Source organism: Cynocephalus volans, chromosome 5, assembly GCF_027409185.1.
Source record: "Cynocephalus volans isolate mCynVol1 chromosome 5, mCynVol1.pri, whole genome shotgun sequence".
Classification (NCBI taxonomy): domain Eukaryota; kingdom Metazoa; phylum Chordata; class Mammalia; order Dermoptera; family Cynocephalidae; genus Cynocephalus; species Cynocephalus volans.
Window position 1 is genome coordinate 91,904,272 of NC_084464.1, and position 19,430 is coordinate 91,923,701.

Here is a 19,430-nt window from a genome sequence, read left to right on the forward strand (position 1 = left end):
GTTAAGAGAGAAGGCCAGTGAGGTCAGAAGACTTGATAGAACTGGACTTATGGTGGGGAGGGGAGCACGGCCTAGAGGCATTCAAGATGCTCTCCCTCTGAGGCTGCAGACAGAGGGAGGGGCGTGTATTTATGAGGTGGCTGCCAGGAAGCAGACCAGGGATTCAGATCCAAAGTCCTCCCCTGAAACCCAAGCAGATTCAGGAAGAGCTTACTTTTTCCCAAGGGGAAAGGAACTAATGTTTGTTGAGCTCTTACTGCTGGGCCGGGTCTTCCACAGATGTTATCTCATTTAATTTTGCACAGCATCTCTGTGAACAAAATTACAATAACGAGAGCTAACATATTTTGCAAGATGTGCCTGGCGTAGCGCTCAGTGCCCACTTTGTGTTGCCTCTTCATAGTAGACCCTTCTAATGAGGAAGTGGACTCAAAAATGGGGGTCATTTACTCAAGGAATTTGAATTCAAATATGAGGGTACTTCACAAAGTTCATGGAAAGATTTGACTATCTTTTATTTTGATTTTTCCACAGACTTTTTGAAGCTCCTTTATGTGTTTGATCCAAAGCCCAGGCTTTCTGGTATACCAGGCTGCTTACTCAGTGTGTGAAAGAAGCAATGGAGGTGGATGGAGAGGCAGGTGTAAGTGTTAATTTGTGGTGAGTTGTTTCTGGTGGGTGAGCCAAGTATCTGCTGTTTACTTGGATAGGCCAGGTCTTCCCCTAAATCCTCACAATAAAGTCAAGGTAGTAGAGGAAGTTCTTAGAGGGAGCATTTCCATGACTTATGGAGAAGCACGAGCAAGGAGTGAAATTATCTGGCCAGGTCCCGGCCCTAGGTTACCATCTGATGACAGATAATCAAACACCCAAAAACAAAAGACTCCAACCCTTTACCTCTTTGAGCAGTGGTGCTGAAAGGGATCTCAGGAGAGTACAGGAAGCCTTGATTGGATGGTACTTGGAACTGTTATTTCATTCACATCCCATGCTGCCCGTGGGCATTACCACTGTGTACTGAGGAGTCTAATCCTGCTTCTTAACTGTCTCCTGATGTGCAGAGAGGACCGGGCCTCCAGAGAGATCTTTCTGAAGAATGTCTTTTCATCGAGCTCACAGGGGGATTGGCTGTGTTTACAACCTCCACAGACTACAGCAGCAGTATCTGCAGATACGGCCTGAGGGGAGGAAAGGTCAGAAGAGCCAAAAACCAGGGGATCAGCAGCCATAGCAACACAGTCCTCCTCCCCCCACTATAGATTCCTGTGGGATTTAAAAAAAACTTTCCTTGGCTTCTGATGACCTAGGATGTGGTTGTGGTATGGCCAAGTGTGATTATTTTGAAATTTGAGGTTTATACCCAACTACCATCAAGAATTCTTAGTGGGTGGCATTTCCTATGTCCTTTCAAACTTAAATGGGAGAAGTGGGCTCAAAAATAAGCCTTTGTCTCTAAAATGCAGTATTTTATGATTAGGTTATAATTTTTATAAGTGAGCCATAGATAGTATCATTAATCTGTATTGTCTAATGGTTTTCCAGCTAGAATTTTGTGATTTTTTTTGAACTTATATCAGTTCTATAAAGTGAACTTGCTAAATTCTGAGATCCAAATGACTTTTTTCTTCCTTCGAGATGCCCCAAACTTCATGCTATACACTACTTTTAATTTATGATAAAGACTTTATTGTATGATATGTTGCAAAAATGAGAGTATCACAGGAGTTAAGACTTTCAGTTATCTGAGCATTAATTCAAGTTAATTTTCTAAACTTCAGGCTATAGCTAATGACCTGTCTGCCACATGAGGCAGAAATCTACAGATGCCCTCTAAGCAATTATTTAAATGTAAGGAGTTTCAACAACTCCTAAGGAGAGAGAGCATGAGAAGAGCAAATAAAAACCATCTTCCATTTCAAAGTGGATTTTGAAAACCCAAAACACTCCAAAACATATCCTGAAACCATTCAAGAAAATAAGATTTCCTTTCAGAAATCGTTAGGATTGAAAATAAACATGTCCTGGTTAAAGCAAATGGATGCGTTGGCAGAGAAGAAGAGTGAACTGCTGTCCAGCTATTAAAGGTGTTTCTGAAAATGTGACAGGAGAGTACTATACCAGCAAAACTGGGTCAGACTCTAGGTTCATAACCACAGATGGTTTTCTGTGACATGATTTTTTGATTAGGGTTCAAAAATGGAACAAAAATTTATTTTGGAATACAGAAGAAAAACCAGCCTCTAGAATTATCTAAATGGTCAAATGCCAGATACCATGGCTCTGACAAGAATAAGAATTTTCTGTTCTGCCACTTTCAGAGTTAATTTTTTTCTCTTGAAATCAGGAGGAATTACAAGAACCTTTTATATCAGATTTGCAAATACTAATAAGTTACCCAGTCCTACTTTTTCTTTATTGGCTTGCCTTTTTGACAGGCAGCACAGTTAAATGAATAAATTCAGCATATTTTCCTGTTCACCAAGCATAAATTATTACCAACTGTGGTGAGAGGCTATTTGAAAAGATTCGGTTTGAAATCAAAGTAGATATTGTTTTATCTTTATGACCTCAGGAAACTGAACTCTGATGACATATTTCCATTCTAAAGAGGCAATGAGAGAATTCAGGCATAAGCTGAATAAACTCTACTAATCTATTCCTGTTCTTGGCTCAGATTCCCAGTCTTTGAAATACTAGGAGAATTACCATAGCATTAGTATGTGATACGACACTATTGCTTTTTATCTGATGGGTGTCTTATAACTGGCAGGCTTCATCTCTGGGTCGGGGGAATGAACTTGGGGGTGATCTCAGAGATCCCTTCCAACTGAAATACATTACGTTGCTCTTGTAGGCCCTTTACTAACGTACTGTTGCTCTGTAATTTTTGCTGGTCTTTCAGCTCTCATGCATTAAGTCATGATTTCCCTCAAAGAAGCTCTGTGATTCTCACACCTGAAAGGGTTGTAGCAATTTGATGAAGTATCAGTTTGAAGAAGCACTAACAGAATATATATCTATCAAATGATTATAGCTTTTATTCAATGACAAGCAGCATGGAAATTCATAAATAGTTTTCATGCAGTAGCCCATTTATTCCATTCTCATCTCATCTGATACTTGTCTTCTGCCTAGTGCTTTCAACATAATAAATTGGGCATTTAACCATGAAGCTGGCATTTAGCATTAACATGTTATATTGTACCACTTACCATTTTGCCATTTTCTGGATTGATTTTTCTTTTTCTTTTTTATTTTGGAGGAGTGCAATGATTTCAGGATCAATGATTTCTGGAAATGAACGTTTTTGATAAAGCAGCTCTGGACTATGACTTCTAACTATTCAGGCATTGGCACTAAAGAAAAGAGATTGGACATTTTGAACCTTGTATGGTAAGGCAAAAAATAATACTGAATCAAAGCCTCTTGGCTCTGAGCAGGGCTGACTCATAACCTTGGCTCTCCTATTCAGAAGGAAGCAGTACTTGGGGGAGACTGAATCACTTGCCCAGGCGGCACGTGCGTGAGGTTGAACAGCGAGACCAACTGCTTGACAAGCCGTGTTGGTTGTTCTCTCAGTGAAGTGAAAAGCATGTGAAAATTATTCATCCTCATGTGTTAGGTCTTAAAATAGTCTGTGCTGTTGGTCCATTTATAAGAAGCATGCCACCAGTTTTCTTCGCCCACCTGGGTGAAAGTTCAAATGACCGAAAACCCTTTGTGGTAGAAACACATGTGAAGTATAAAACTTTGGGGTCAAGTTGGATCACTCTCCCTTTTCTGATGAGAATCTCTTTAATCACATGATTTTTACCCATGGAATGCCTCTTGTGGAAGCCACACCATGATTCTTGCATCCTCTCGCCTGTATCATTACCATGGCCTTTAGAAGGCATGAAGGGATTAGGGTTCCCTGATTGCAAGCAACAAAAATCAATTCTAGGTGATAAAAAGGAATTGCTGGAAGGACACATAGAATCAGCAGGATGAACAATTGGGCTTGGGAATAGGCAGGAACAGGGCATCTCTGGGAGGCCAGGAAACAGGAAGCTCAGCACGTTTCCCAGCAGGTTGAGTCTGACTGGGGTCAGGACAACTGTGGCCATGGATGATGTCTAATCGTTCCTTTTAACCTTGCATTGTTGGTTTAAAGACTGTCCAAATGACACTCTTCTTTCTTGGATGTGTTGGGTTAGGAAACAGAAACGTCTGATCCCATGGATTCCTGGACCCCTGGAATTACCATTTTAGAGGGAATCACCATCCCTCTAAGACCACACTTGGTGGAATAAGGTAATCCCCCCAAAGGAAACTGGAGGGCCATCAGGAAGTGGGAAAGAATGCTGGGTGACAAATGTCCATGACAAGGCATTTTTCCTCATCTTTCCAATTCATTTCACTTCAATTCAACAAACACTTATTAAGTATCAATTCTGCACAAGACACTGGGTTAGGTATTGGGCATGCTGGGAAAAGGGGTCTTCTACACTTTACTGCCAGTCATGTTGCATTTGGGGGCCATGCACTCTGATGGCTGTTCACTGAAAAGTGGAGATGAAGGATCGTCACCTCTGGCTTACATCCCAACAGCTTCTGAGATTATCTGAAGCTTACAGTAGAGCTGTGAACCATGTAAAACCTTTGATCCCCCCTACATTTCCCATCTGCTCCTCTCTGATGTTCTTTCACCCTCTAAGGTTTACTGCTCCCCTGCCTTCCCCTTGTGTCTTAGCCTTATTTCTAGATACCTGTCAAACAACATCATTAAGATGTTTGGTAAAAAGAGGCATGAGGAATCTTATTGGTGTTCTGAAAATGTTCTAAATCTGGATTGTGGTGATGATTGCACAACTCAGTAAATTTGCTAACAGCCAGTACATTTTACAGTTAAAACAGGTGAACTTTATGGCATGCAAATTGTACCTCAACTAAGTTGTTTTAAAAAGATGTCAGGTGGTACTTAAGGCTAGAAAGGGCAGTCATTTGGCTGGAAAAGCCTTTCAGAGGGGAAGGAGTAAGTCACAGTGGTAAAATATGAAGGGAGTGTTTGACAAGCCAGCCTAGGGCACAATGGTGCAGGGGTTGAAGAAAAGCTCACACATGGCTGGGAAGAAGTTCCACTAGTGACTGCTTGATCATCAATCACCAATCTGCTCAGGAAACTTGGGACTCAATGGGTGTCCCCAGGAGGTACTTGGATGCTCGTCCATGAGCTGAGACTGGGCACCTTGCACTATAGGGGCCTGCTGAGAAGGCGGCAGAGCAAGAGGTGTGTGCTATTTCCTGTGAGGCAGGGCTGCTGTTTTGTGTTCTCCCTTTCTCTTCTCATTGCTGCCCCTTCATCCCTGGAAGTTCCCTTGATAGAAGTGGATAAATGGAGATATGGCATGCTTTCCATCCTTGCCCCCAAATTTCCAGCCCCTGAAAGATATAAGAGAAGGAATGATGAAATGCCTTGTAGAACTCTAAATCCCTGAGGGCCCCCTGCCAATTTAGATACTAATAAAGTTCTTCTTCAAATATTGTTTCATGGCACAGGACCATTCTGTTGGTAGGATTGGTGTTTATGTCCTCATGCTAGAAAGTCTACCTTAATCTTCGCTGCTTACCACATCCAGTCTTAACGATTCCTCCTTGCTTTTGGGGTCCCCAACAACTGTTTCCATCTTAAATCTATGTTTTCTCTCAGTACCCTTAGCATTAGCTTCTCCACCTTTACTGGGTTTTCCTTCTTTCCTCTTCTACCATGTGCTGTCCTCATTATCAAACTGTTTTTTGTCTGTAATGATTTCTCTTTTCTTCCTACTCATGCAGGCTCAAATGCCGCTTCTTCTAAAGCGCTTTGCTTTAGTATTTCTACCCCACAACATTCTCCCATTTCTCTGAACCTAACAATGATTATAATCCGTTTTACATAATTTGAATTTGATTATTCTATTATTCTGTACTTTTCCCTTATTCTCTTTCTAGTTAAATCTTATGTGAGTTTGTTGTCCTGATCTACAAAAGTAGAAACTCTTTCTTTTATTTCTTTGGCATTTTCCACAGCATCTACAGATGTGTGGGAACTTTAAAAACACCTTGCTATTCTCTGCTGGCCTCCTCAAATTTCACTGAGCTGTGATTTGTGCAAGGGAAATACTTACTGACCCTCTATTATGGTTTAATGGAGGATGGGACTTCTGCTGTCTTCACAACTACGTGTGTATTGCCATCAACCCTTCCTCACACTTCCCCCACCCTCCCACCTGCCTCTCCCTTTGGGTGAATGAATGGCTAATTCAAATGGTCAAAGCTTGATATTCCTTTTGGCAAATTATTATTATTTTTAATGGGCTTATGTTCCTTAAAAGAGAATGGACATATGTCTCACCAAAAAAAAAAAAAAAAAATAGGAGAGAGAGAAGAACAGGAGATGGAGTGGGCTCCATCCTTTCTCTCTTCATTTCCTACCCCATTGATCCATGAGAAGGGCCACCTCCGCCTTGCTTTCTACACCCAAAGCCAGGCCTTCCTATATTGATGAGAGTGGTGGGAGGAGACAGGTATTTTCACTTTCTATTCTAGCTTTTCTGTCTACAACTAGGAGGCTAATCATGACTCCCCTTTTCTGGAATTGGAGATATGAAGCCAAACCACATTCTCCAATCCAGCTGTTCCCAGGAAGTTTAAACCTAGGGCAGGAGGGTATTTAGGTGGTTGCCTAGTCTATTAATAAAGCCAGTGCTTGGATTTCTGTTCAGATGTCTGTTCTGGCATGTCTACTCTACTGGCCAGGGCAATGGAGAAGAAGGTGAGTGTCAGTTTGTGACCCCAAACCCTACCTTAAATCCCCAAAATCCCAGGAGATAAGTCCAGAAAGTGGGTTAACTAGATGGTTGAGTAATTTTCGTTATGAGTGACCTGTAATCTCAATTTGGAATGCTGTAGGTGGGCCTCACTGTGTGCGTATATGTGTGATGTGTGTATATATGTGTGTTGTGAGTGGTGGAGAGTTCTCTTTCCCGTGGCTGTACAGAGCAGCAGTGGGGTAAGATTCTCAAGTAAGCCATCAAAACGGCCAGACCCTGAAGCCTGCATTGACTTTGGTGGGGACCCCATCGATTCATGCAGGACCAGCTCAGTTGTTTCTGAGTTTGTGGTTATCTATATTATTTAGCTCCCTCCACATCCTCTTGGTCAACCTCAGGCATGACTGACCTCCCACTTCCTCTGTGGCAAAGCCCGCATTTGCAACATCTTCTACCTCCTGGTTTTCCCCAGAAACAGCTGATAGTGGCACATTAGGAGCACAGTGCTGGGAGGAAGTAGACCCAAAGTTAGCTATCATCTTTTTCAGAGGTGAAGGATCGATACATCTTAGCAAACACCCGCAGGCACATAGGTATGAATCAAAATTGGCATCGTCCCAAAGGTCACTTACTCCCCAGCACCCTTCACACACCTAATCCTTCAAAATAGGGTTGATGGCTTTCTAGCTTAATGGTTTTGTGTCTCTTGCCAATTATTTCCTACATTGGAAACTTTTCTGCCTTTTTCCTTTTCTTGTGGCAGGCACACTAGTGCAGGACTCCTGCGAGGCCCCCCAAACTCTATGCCTGCTCCCCAGCCCAGAGGGTTCTACAAGTAAAAGAGATAGAAACTGTGGGACAGAGAGTGGACCTCAGTTTGCCTTTAAAGCAGGAAACATGTTACGGGGTTTTGTTGGCCTCCCAGTGAGAGACCTGTTTATCTTTGTGAATAAAACCCCATATTCATAAGAAAAAGTGTAACAACAACAAAAAGAATAATACACTGTAAGAATGCATTGTCTTAAGGATGCCAGTGTTTAGCAAAGTCTTCTGTTTTCCTGTAGCAAAATGCACCCTCTCCCTTTGCCCGCTTCTCTCATGGTGGTGAATGAGCTTGGAAATCCCTTTGACTCTGAATGAGCTGCAGAGTGAAACCTTCATTTCAAATGGGGAGGCTGAGCCAGCTTGCTTTCTCTTCAGCTTCCTCAGTGAGCTCAGCAGCCGACCTTTTGGCTCAGCAACTGGCTGTTAGTTAAATGCAACCACTGAACAATCACTTTACAGGATTTCCACCTTATTAAAGATGTGATGTGGCCACCAGGGACTCCAGCATAAAGGTAAGAAAAGAGCATCTAATAAAAACTTTAAAATGTGTGCACACACATTCCAAGACTGGTAGGTAGAGCAATCTTTAACCTCCGCTAACTCCTTGAGACTAGGATTGAAAACCAAGGATAAAAAAATGAAACCAGAGCTGCAAAATTGGAATTAGAGAGGACACTTTCAAACCCTGTGCTTTTCTGTCCCCCCAAAATTGTTTCTTAAATGATGGAACAGTGATGCTGAATATATTATCTATACTTAATTTATATTTTCTATATTTCAAGATGTGGGCATTAGTTGTATAAATAAGCAAAAAAAAGTAAACATTTGGACATTTAATGACAAAGCCATGTTTTCTAATTTTAATTAATGAGTTAGGAGTTACATGCAGAAAAATAACAGTGTCAGTTTCTACAGCCTTGGATGACATATATCTTATTGGCAAGGCACAATTTATCTGTCACTATCCTCACCTGCTAATGAATAAAAATATAAAAAACACATTTTCTGAAAACCTCCTGAGAGAGTCTTTTGCAACTCCTCTGTGGTTTCTTCTTCAGTAACCTCAGAAGGGATCTGTTTTTCAACTTAATGATCACAACAGGAGATGTCCACCATTTTGTTAGATAAGTGACTATTTTCTTCCTACCTATCATTCAGCTGTCTTTTATATATTTTCACATTTTCCTCCAGACAAGGAATGCTGCTTCCCCTTGTGCCATATTTATTAGATTCTGTTTCTGAATGTGAGTTGCGTTAGAAAGAGGTCAACACAGAGGATATTGAATTACCCTCACATTGGGTAGTGGTGACTGGCAGCTGCAGCAGAACAGCTGGAGCCAGGTTCCAGAAGCCAGATTTTTTTTTATGAAGTGGCAGGATGTGGTGGAGAGAACCTAGCTGTGGACCCAGCTCACTCTACCTCTTCTGCTAACAATTTGTTTCACTTTAGACAAGACATGTCACATCTTCACCCCTCAGTCTCTTCATCTGTGAAATGGGTTTGTGTGGGGTGGGGGAGGAGGGAAGTTTAGATGATCTCTAAGCTCTGAGTTTTCACAGTTTGATGATTTGATTATGTAATCAGAATGATTTGAAAGGCCCTTTTAGGATCAGCTATTTCATTGCTTACCTTTTGTTATAGCAATTCTGTACCAAAAGCACTCAAGATTTTGGGTAGCCTGGTATAAATCATTGATAAAATGATAACTCATTTAGAAAGTGCTTTCTATGTGGGCTTCTAACAAGTGTATCTGGAAGAAAGACCTCTACCCTCTTCTGCCCAGATGATGGAAAAGAGGGTGCCCCTTGCTGGAAAAATAGGTTGTGTGCCTGTAAGACTTACTCTATATAAAGGCAAAGGGCTGTGTGGGGTTTTGCTCGCCATTGTATTCTGAATGCCTAGCTAGGTGGCTATAGGCATGAATAAATAGCTGTTGAAAGGAGAGATGTCCCTTCTAAAATCTCTCTTATCTGTACTAAAAAAAAAAAAAAAAGAAGCAATATTCTAACCAGTGTCAACATCTTCAGAATAACATATTAGTTGATTTTAATCTCATGTGCAAAAATGTAAAAATGCACCCCCTTCCAAGGAGTTTGCAGTGGTAACTGATCAAATCAAGAATGATGGGAATTTTAAGCAACAACAATTTGTATAAAGGGTGGATTATTGGCAAACGCATATCATAATTAAGAGCAGTTAATGATGTATCTCTCCCATAACGATCCAAGTATCTTTGTGAGGTATCTTTTTCAGCTAAGAACTTACAAACAGATCTTTGAATAGCTGAATTGCAGACTGTAGGCTATGATTCAAAACAAAAATAACAAAGCATATTCAATCCTATTCATGACAGCAAAAAAATTTTGTACTGTTAATAAAACTGTAAAATGTATTTTTAAAATATTTCATCATTAGCTTGACATTTTTATTTTCTATTTTATGTCTGTTTTATAACATATACACCATTATTACATTACAATATATACATACAATTTTAAGTCAATAAAGAAACATTTACTGGGAAAAAAATAAATAGCTGTTGTATTAATGAATAAATAAATGAAACATCCACCCGGGTCTTTGTGTGGCTAAGGATTTTTGAGAGATAACCTGGCTTTTTAATGGGGCAGTTTCTGATTGCAGAAAAGTTCAAAGGGACACAATTTGTAAGTGGGGATGAGGGCTAGGGAAGGAAGGATAAAGGAAAGAAATTAACACTGCGCTGAATAGCAATATGGGTCTGCCTTGTGAATTAAGACTGAGTGAGGAAAATATTTTTCTTCTTCAACATTGGTGTAGAGTGTTGAAATTTCTGAGGGTGCTGGACAACAGGGATGGGTGAATCTTCAGCTCACCTCTTGAAGGGGACTAAATCAGGGAGCCCACACCCATGCTGTCTTGTGCTTCAGGAAGAGGATCAAAGCCCCAACCCATGCCTTGGGACATGCAATACCAAAGGCCACTGCAATCTGCTATCCTAGAGACCCCGTGTTCTTATTCCAGACAGACTATCTCAGGCCTGGGACTTGGACTGCTGCAGAGGAGGTAGATCCTGGGAATAGAGAATGGAATTTCTCAGAAGGTGGTCAAAGAAGAGTACAGGGTAGAAGGAAGTTGCTCTTGAAGACATGAGCACGTGGGATTAAATTTAGGATCTGGGATTTTCTGAGATGGCCTCTACGAAGGGTTTAACTTCCTGGCTATTTTTCTTTTGGAAGTAAGGAAATTTATATTTAGTGCAACATTTTAAAACTTTCTTTCCTTTCTGTTAAAAATTTCCTTAATTATTCTAAACTTTCAGGAGGCTCTGATATTTCTGCTTTTCCTGCCATTTCAGGAGCTTAAAGGGATTAGGAAAGAATATAAAAGGGTGTTTTTATTAGAGATACCTATCACTTTTGCCTTTTTTTTTTTTTTTTGGTCAAGGAAGCAGAATCCTATAAACTAACCTTTGGTACCCAGGAAGGTCCTAGGAAGGTCAATACTCCCTGTGCCCAAAGACCACCTAAGTTGGCTGTCATTATGATAACAATACTTTTTCAGAATGAATGCTGATGTGGATTGAATGTCCTCCCAAAACTCAATGAAGCATCTCCATTGAAACAGTATTAAGAAGGTAGGAAATCAGACTATGGCAGTGTTGAAAGGTGGGGCCTTTAAGAGGTGATTGGATTGTGGTGACTGTGCCCTTTGTGAATGGATTAACCCATTCATCAGTAATGGGTTAATGGTTTAATGGGTTAATGGTTTATCAGGGAGTGGTTCTGAGGGCTTTGTAAGGAGAGCAAGTGAGCATGTTAACTTCTCTTGTTCCAGCCATTTCTCGCCATGTGAAATCTTGTAACACCATGGGACTCTGTACAGAACCCCCACCCAGAAGAAGGCCCTCACCAGATGTGATCTCTGGACCGTGGGCTTCCCAGCCTTCAAAACTATAAGAAAAAATTTCATTTTTTAAATAAATTACCCAGTTTCAAGTATTCTGTAATAACCAACAAAAAAAAGGACTAATACAAAGGCCTGTAAATGGAGAGTTTACCAAATTTTTGAGCAGTTAAGGTTTTCATCATGTGGTATAGTATAGATGTGGAAAAAGCAGCTGTGGCTCTTTCAAGGACCACGTTAGCTCATGTAGCTTGCTTTACTATAGGACCATTATCTGGCCAAACCAACCTTAATATCTCTTTGGCCACAATTGGTTATTCAATCGGACAAGAATTATCAGCAACAAAAGCAGCACAGGAATTTAAACAACAAACATTTTTTCTCAGTTAAAAAAATATTTTGTAAGACAGAAAAATTTTCTGATGTGTCTTTCTTTTCTGGTCTCCAAAATTCAGTATGTAGTCCTGAACTCCGTGATCGCTGTTGCTTACCCATACATCATTTCGAAAGGAGAAGCTGCCAGACTAGAAAACTCTGCTCTTGCCTGTAAGCCAAAGACCACATGATGCCGGAAGCTTTAAAGTGCCATTCAGGCAGGAAAATAGAAATCAAGTCAGGCCTGGACACTGAAAGCTGCTTTTACAATCTGCAAAACCATTCTTCTATAATTACTGAAGCCAGAAGTTGTTGAAATTGGAAAAAAACTGAGTTGTTTCTTCATTTTTGTTGTTATTGTTAAGACAGCTTTTTATTCTTTTAGAAGACATTACTGCCACATCTCAATAGCTTTATTTGAATAATTTTTTTGATGGATGAATTAACACCACATTTTGTTTATGATTATAGGGATCAATGGCTGCCCCAGGCCCTTGTAAAGCCAGGGGTCCATTCACCGAGGAACAGAAAACAGAAAACTAAGCTGCTTTTCCTGGAGAATTTCCACAGGCTAATGGTTTTAGAGAGGTTTTTTTGTATCTAATGAGTATAATATTAAAATTAGGTGGGTTCAAGAGGTTTTATTTTTGCAGTATTTGAACTATGTATATATAGACATCTGCAAATGCCAATCATATGACTTATGTGGGCACAGTGAATTGTTTGTGCTCACACATATGCTGACAGCATTTGTTTTATGCACCTGCTTCTTTTCCAGTTCCAGTTTGCTTCGATCTTTTGATTTTGTTTTAATGTGCAGGCGTTTGCTGAAGTGTAACCACTTAGAGAGCATCTGGGCTCACATGGGTTTTAAAACTGAATCCACATTTTAACAGTTTCTCACCTCTCGATCTGAATCAGAAAAAAAGCATCATAGTAACCAATATTAATAGTTCTTTCACATTCCACAGTGCTGACATTTGCTTCTTAGTTATAATCCTCAATTTGGAGTTTGGCTCCTGCTTTGTCTCAGATTCCCCTGGGCCTCACATCAGTGCTTACCATTTGCATAGCACTTTTAAAGCCCCTTTCACTTGCTAATTAATTAATTCATAAGATGTGTTTTCACGATTCCCATTCAATGCATAAATAAGCAAAGTGGACCAAACAGAGGTTAAATGACTAGGCCAGGGCCTTGGCTATGTCCTTTTATTCATTTTTTTGATTTCCAGGAAGGAAGACACACTTTAATTCCAAAATTTGCAACTTTAATATCACACAACAGGGTAAGTTAATGGATATGGGCAATCTGGGGAAATACTTGGTGTTTGTGTAGTGTTAGGTTTTCAAGTAGAAGTGAGAATGCTGTGGCTTCTTAAGATCATGGCACCCTCCACGGTATATAGGTTTGGGTCAAGCCTTAGAACAGGGGTGAGGTCTCCAACTCTTTTTTGGGGAGAAGCTCCTTTTTGATGTTTTCTTAAATCTAAGTGTTATTGCCCTGGAATGCAATATTGCTCTGGATAGTGCAATTTAAAAACATAGGACAGGCAAGACTGGGTCATGGTCTTCTTCCTAGGAGACTTTTCTAAAGAAGGGAAAATTGGGGTGGCAGCTGGACTGCAGATCATGCAGGTAAAAGTTTAAGATTGATAATAAGCATTTTACCAATTACCGAGCCCAGTGGAGAAGACAGGGATAAAGGAATGAAGGCTGAGACAGCTCTACCAAGTTCTTACCGAATGCCTAAGAAAACCATGCTTTTTCTGCTCCTTGTCACTCTTGGGATCTTCAGGGCAGCTTTATCATCCAATACACAGCAAAACTTCAATAAAAACACGCTTAGTTGACTGTTACCCCGAGCTCAAAATAGCATCTGAACTGGGAAGAAAATTTGCTGCTATGGAGAAGAGCAAAAAGGAGGTGAAAATCAGAGACCAGGTTGAGGAGGCGTTTATGCCAGGGAAAATGAACTGGAGAGAAGAGGCAAGCTCCCAGAGAGGAATAATCACTTCTGAGATGGTCGCTAGGCTTCCTTTACCTATGTGCCCTGAAAGAAACTGAATAGATGTTATCTCAGTTTCCTACAGCTGCTATAACAAACTGCCACAATCTTGGTGGCTCCAAACAACAGAGATTTATTTTTTCACAGTTCCAGAAACAAGAAATCCAAAATCAAAGTGTTGTCAGGGTTGGTTTCCTCTGGAGGCTCAGAGGGAGAATCTGTTCCATGCCTTTCTCCAAGCATCTCAGCTGCTGGCCGTCATTGGTGTCCTTGGCTTGTAGCTGCTCTAATCTCTTCCTTCATCTTCTCATGGCCACTTCTTTCTACAGCTTTGTGTCTCTGTGTCTAAAATTTCCCTTTCCTCTCTCTTACAAGGACACCAGACATTGGATTTAAAGTTCCCCCTAAATACTGGATAAACTCATCTCTCTTAACCTTAATTACATCTTGCAAAGACCCTATTTCAGAAGGTCTTATTCACAGATACCATGGATTAGGATTTAGATATATCTTCCTGGGAGTCACAATTCAAACTGAGATAGGGTGACTCCCACTTTCATAACATACCAAATTCGCTTCTGTGAAACTGCTTGCTGTGTGACAAAGTAGATTGATTAAGTTTAAATAGAGTTTGAATTACTTAGAAAATTTTGTTTGAAAACCCCCTTCAGCTCTTCAGCCCCCTTGATAGAAGTTAAAAGCTAAATATTAGCCTGCACTTAGAGAAGTTTGAATTTTGCTTGCTGTTCCCCACCCAAGCTGCCCCTGAGCGATGAACTGGCTTGTTTCAGCTTCTGTTATCAGCTTGCGCTAGGCCTCCCCAAATCCCCTCCTCATGCCAAGAGGGTATGTGTGTATGTGTGTGACTATATGATAACGATACGTGTGTGACTATTTGATAATTTTAACTGTGTGACTAATGTAAAAGTGTGCCCTTTAAAAACCCTCTAAACTTCAAGTCAGGGCTGCTCTCTTACAAGATTTTCTTGGAGGGACAGTCGCCGGCCGGCCAATAAAGACCCCCCCTTTTAAATTCTCAATTGGGTATTCTGGTTCCTTTTCTGTGTGGCAGCCTCACAACAAAACCACTACAAATATCCTCCCTGAAACCTTGGGTCTGGGGAGATGCTGAAACAGTCTATAGACTGCACACGTGGGTCTCTCCTGTGACTCTGGACAGAGGCTGACAATGAGTGTTTCCGGAAGCAGATCGGACAAATGCTTCCTTCTGTTTCTCTCCAATATTGTCATATCCATCTAGCTGTATGCCCAACTAGAGGGAGGAATTGCTTGGCAGCCCCAAGAGTCCCCACTACATTTGGTGCCCACAGGAGAAATGGCTGCTGTCTGGATGGCAGAGACAGCCTTTGTGCCATGCACACCAGCAGGCAGATGCTTCCCCTTCCTCCTGGCCCTGATCCTGATGATGGTTTCTTACGTGTCCAGGAGGGGAGGGGAGCTCCATAATTCCTAGGTATGTGCCTCGTGTGTGAGAGATTTCTCTGGGCATAGTAACGTATGGAAGACCAACCTGGGTACCCGGGCAATGTCTTTGTGCTGACTAGACCCTCCTGTTCTCTCCCAGATACACTAAATCTGCTCTTCGGGGGGCTCACAATCCTTCCAGCCATCCAAGTTAGTAACCTGATACTTCATCCTGGGATTTGCCATCTCTCTAAACCCTTACATCTAATCAGTCCCTGGGTCTTGTTGATTCCCCAACTTTACATTTCCTAATCCATCCTTCTCATCCTCAACAGCCCTGTCTCCTTCAGGCTATCACTATCTCCTAAACTATTAACATTAGCTGTTTATCTGGTTTGCCTTCCCTCAGTCAGTCCTTCCTTCTAATCCATCTGCTGCTCCACTGTGATATTGATGCTTCTACTAATTTGTAAGCATTCGCTCGCTTTAAATCTTCTGCTGGCCTCCTTGGCCAGACTAATGCCCAAACTACTTAGCAGGCCTTAAAGCTCTTCATGATCTGATCCCTGACAGACTCAGCTGGGCTGCCAAACCTGCTGTCAGTGGTGCAGACATGACTTCTGCTAAAAGGATCTCCAGGTTCCACAATCCTGAGGTGGGTGCTCCAGTACCTAGCCCAGGGCCTGCCAAACCCACACACCCAGATGCTGTCAACCAATCAGCACAACTCAAAAACTTTATTTTTAAAGATGGGGTATAGGTGTTTGGTGATCTGTTGGCTTTAAAAAATTTATCCTGTTTCTCCTTCCCCTAAAATCTCATCTCCCAGAGCCTAGACTCTGCTGGACTGGGTTTCATGCTTGGTAGTAAAAATTTTTCCCCTGAGTATTCCAATCACTTAAATACTTAAGTGAAGTACTTAATCTTCACTTAAAAAAAAAAAATTGCTATTTATCTCTAAAGCCTCACATTTGCCCCATCTATCCCATAGCTCCCCGTGTTCTTCCCATTCAAAACTTCCTGGAGTTGCCTCAACAACACGCTATCATTCCTCCTGGCATGTGCCCATGTTGCTCCCTCTTCCGGGAACACCAGATGCCCTGCGCATACCTTACTGTCCTTCAGGCTTAAGTGTTAGGTCTTCTGACTCTCTCAGGCAGGCCTGGAGCTCCTTGCTGGGCATTCCCAGAGCTGTCTACTCTGATAATAGAAGTTAGCACACCTATTCAATCCTTGGAGTGGAGGTTTTAAAACCATGGGGTAGCATCCGTTTTGTGAGTGATGAAGTCGATTTTAAAAATGAAACAGAACAGAAAATATCAGAGTGCATTGCACAGAGTAAGGGTCTGGTATGTGGACTTTTGCTGCTGTTGCTGCTGCTGCTGCTGCTGTGTGTGTATGGGTATGAGGGTGCATGTGTACTGGCCCTGCAGGTGTTTGCTTCCATGGGTGATGGGCAGTAGATTGTGAGCCACTTGAATGCCAAAATCTTGCCTCTGTCATCTTGGTGTGCCTGAGGCCCAGCCCAGGGTTGGCACACAGTTGACAGTAAGCAAACTTTGGGTAAATGAAAGAATCAATGCAAATGCGAGAATCCTGCAAAACATCCTCAGCATATTTCAGGAGGCCAAGCAAAACCCACTTGCTACTTATATCCACGTTTACAAATAGTCGAAGCTAGAGGTTTGGAGTAAGTCATGCATGTGTCTTCTGCAGATACAGACTCAGATTCAGCTAATATTTTCTTGGCATCCACCTCTTTGCCACATGCTATCTCATTTAAAAACTACTGGGTTATGATATTGCTTTTTCAGCTGGTCAAACTGAGGCACAGAGAGGGCTAACTGCTGCTTCAAGCTATCCCACAAACCCTCAGCAACGATGTGCTTGAATTTGCATCTTTTATCACCTAGGGGACTGTGTTCTTTTCTATAGGACAACATACAAGTCAGGAATGTGGCCACTTCTGGGAGGCTGTGGAGGAGTGTTAGTGGGGGACAGGGCAGCACAGGCCACTTGCTCAGTCCCAGCACTGAGGAAGCAGCCACGCAAAGAAGAAAAACATTACCACACATTCATGACAAAGACTCATAAAGCCTGCAAATAAGTGCCTTCAGTAGTCACGATGAAGGTTCATTAACCAAAAAGCAGAAGACACGGCTCTCTCAGAATGACGGGAAGTATTTGTCATACAGTTGTGCTGTCACGGATGGGAGGCTTCAGCAGCTGTTGTGCGCTGTTTGCACATTAACCACACGATCGTAGAGATTGATTGGGGAGCCTCGCCCCCGAATCCCTCCCCCATCTGCCTTCACCTGCCTGCTTCCTCTCCCCTACCCCGCCCCCAGTCTGTTCACCCCCACCCCTCGCCCACCTCTTTCCATCTGGATGCCTCAGAGCAGATGTGGACAGGACATATGTTCCATTGCTCTGACTAACACTGCTGCGTTGGCAGCGTGGCTCAAGTTGGATTGTGATTAGTATTTATTGTTATCATCGTTAAGTCAGGTAATGGAAATGGTTATTGATTTGCGCAGTACAAACCTCATTGTTTATTAGGAGCCTTGCACATAATGAAAGGAACATACTGAAAGATGAATTTAAAATATTTACACTTATTTATCTAAAATGGGCAAGTACAAGATAGTATCCTTGGCTCTGTCCTGTTGAACATTTTTATCAGGGATCAAGACATAAAAGACCTGCTGATCAAATTTGCAGTTGGCACAAAGCTGGTCAGGGTAGCTAATAAGCTAGAGAAGAAGAACAGATGTTAAAAATACCTTGACAAGTGGAACGAAAAGCCAAAACCAACAGGAAAAATTTAATAAGAAACTTAAGGTCCTGCACTTGGGGTAAATAAAAATCTGCTTCAAAAGTATATAAGATGGGAGGAAGAGACCTATTTTTGTAGCAGTTCTTTTTTAATTTTATTGTAACATAGTTGATTGTGCATTTCTGTGGGGTACAGCATTGAATATCATTACCTGTGTGCAATATGTGATGCTCAAATCAGGATAATTAGTATATTCAACATTATACAATATAATCAATTTATGTGGCCCTTTACCAGTTCCTCCTTTACCCTCTTCCCTCTCCCTCTTTCCTACCCCTGGTAAACTCAGTTTTGTTCTTTCCTTTTGAAAGTTCAATATATTATTGTGATTGCTTTCTTTCTTTCTTATTTATTTATTTTTTGGCTCCCATTCATGAGAGAGGACAAGTGGTATTTTTCTTTCTGTGCTTGGCTTATTTCACTTAACCTGATTTTCTCTAAGTTCATCCATGTTTCTGTGAGTGGCAGAGTAGTATTCCACTGTGTATATATACCACATTTTCCTTATCTAGTCATCAAGCAATGGACATTTAGGTTGGTTCCAACTATTGGCTAGTGTAAATAGAGCTGTGATAAATGTGGCAGTACAGGTATCCTTTCGACATGATGATTTCTATTCCTTTGGGTAACACCCAGCAGTAGGATTGCTGTATCTATGAAAGTTCTCTCTGTAGTTGTTTGAGGAACCTCCATACTGTTTTCCATAATAGCTGCACTGAATTACAGTCCCACCAACAGTGTAGGAAGGTTCCCCTTTCTCTGTATTCTTGCCAACATTTGTTATTCTCTGTCTTTTTGATAATAGCCAGTCTAATTTGGGTGAGATGTTATCTCAATGTGGTTTGGAGTTGCATTTCCCTGATGCTGAGTGACTGCTGAGCATTTTTTCACGTGTCTGTTGGCCATTTGAATATCTTCCTTTGATTAATGTCTATTCAGCTACTTAGCCCATTTTTCAATTGGGTTATCAAACTAGAAAGCTTCTGCTCAGTAAGAGAAACAATTAAGAGAGAGAAAATACAACCTGCAGGCTGGGAGAAAATATTTGCAAACTATGCATCCAACAAAGGATTATGTTTTAGTCCATTTTGTGTTGCTGTATCAGAAATACCTGAGACTGGGTAATTTATAAAGAAGAGAGGTTTATTTGGCTCACAATTCTGGGACAGCTGCATCTGGCACGGGCCTCAGGCTGCTTCTACTCATGGCGGAAAGTGGCAGGCAGCCGGTGGGTACAAGCAGATCACATGGCAACAGGAAGCAAGAGAGAGAGAGAGAAGCTGCCAG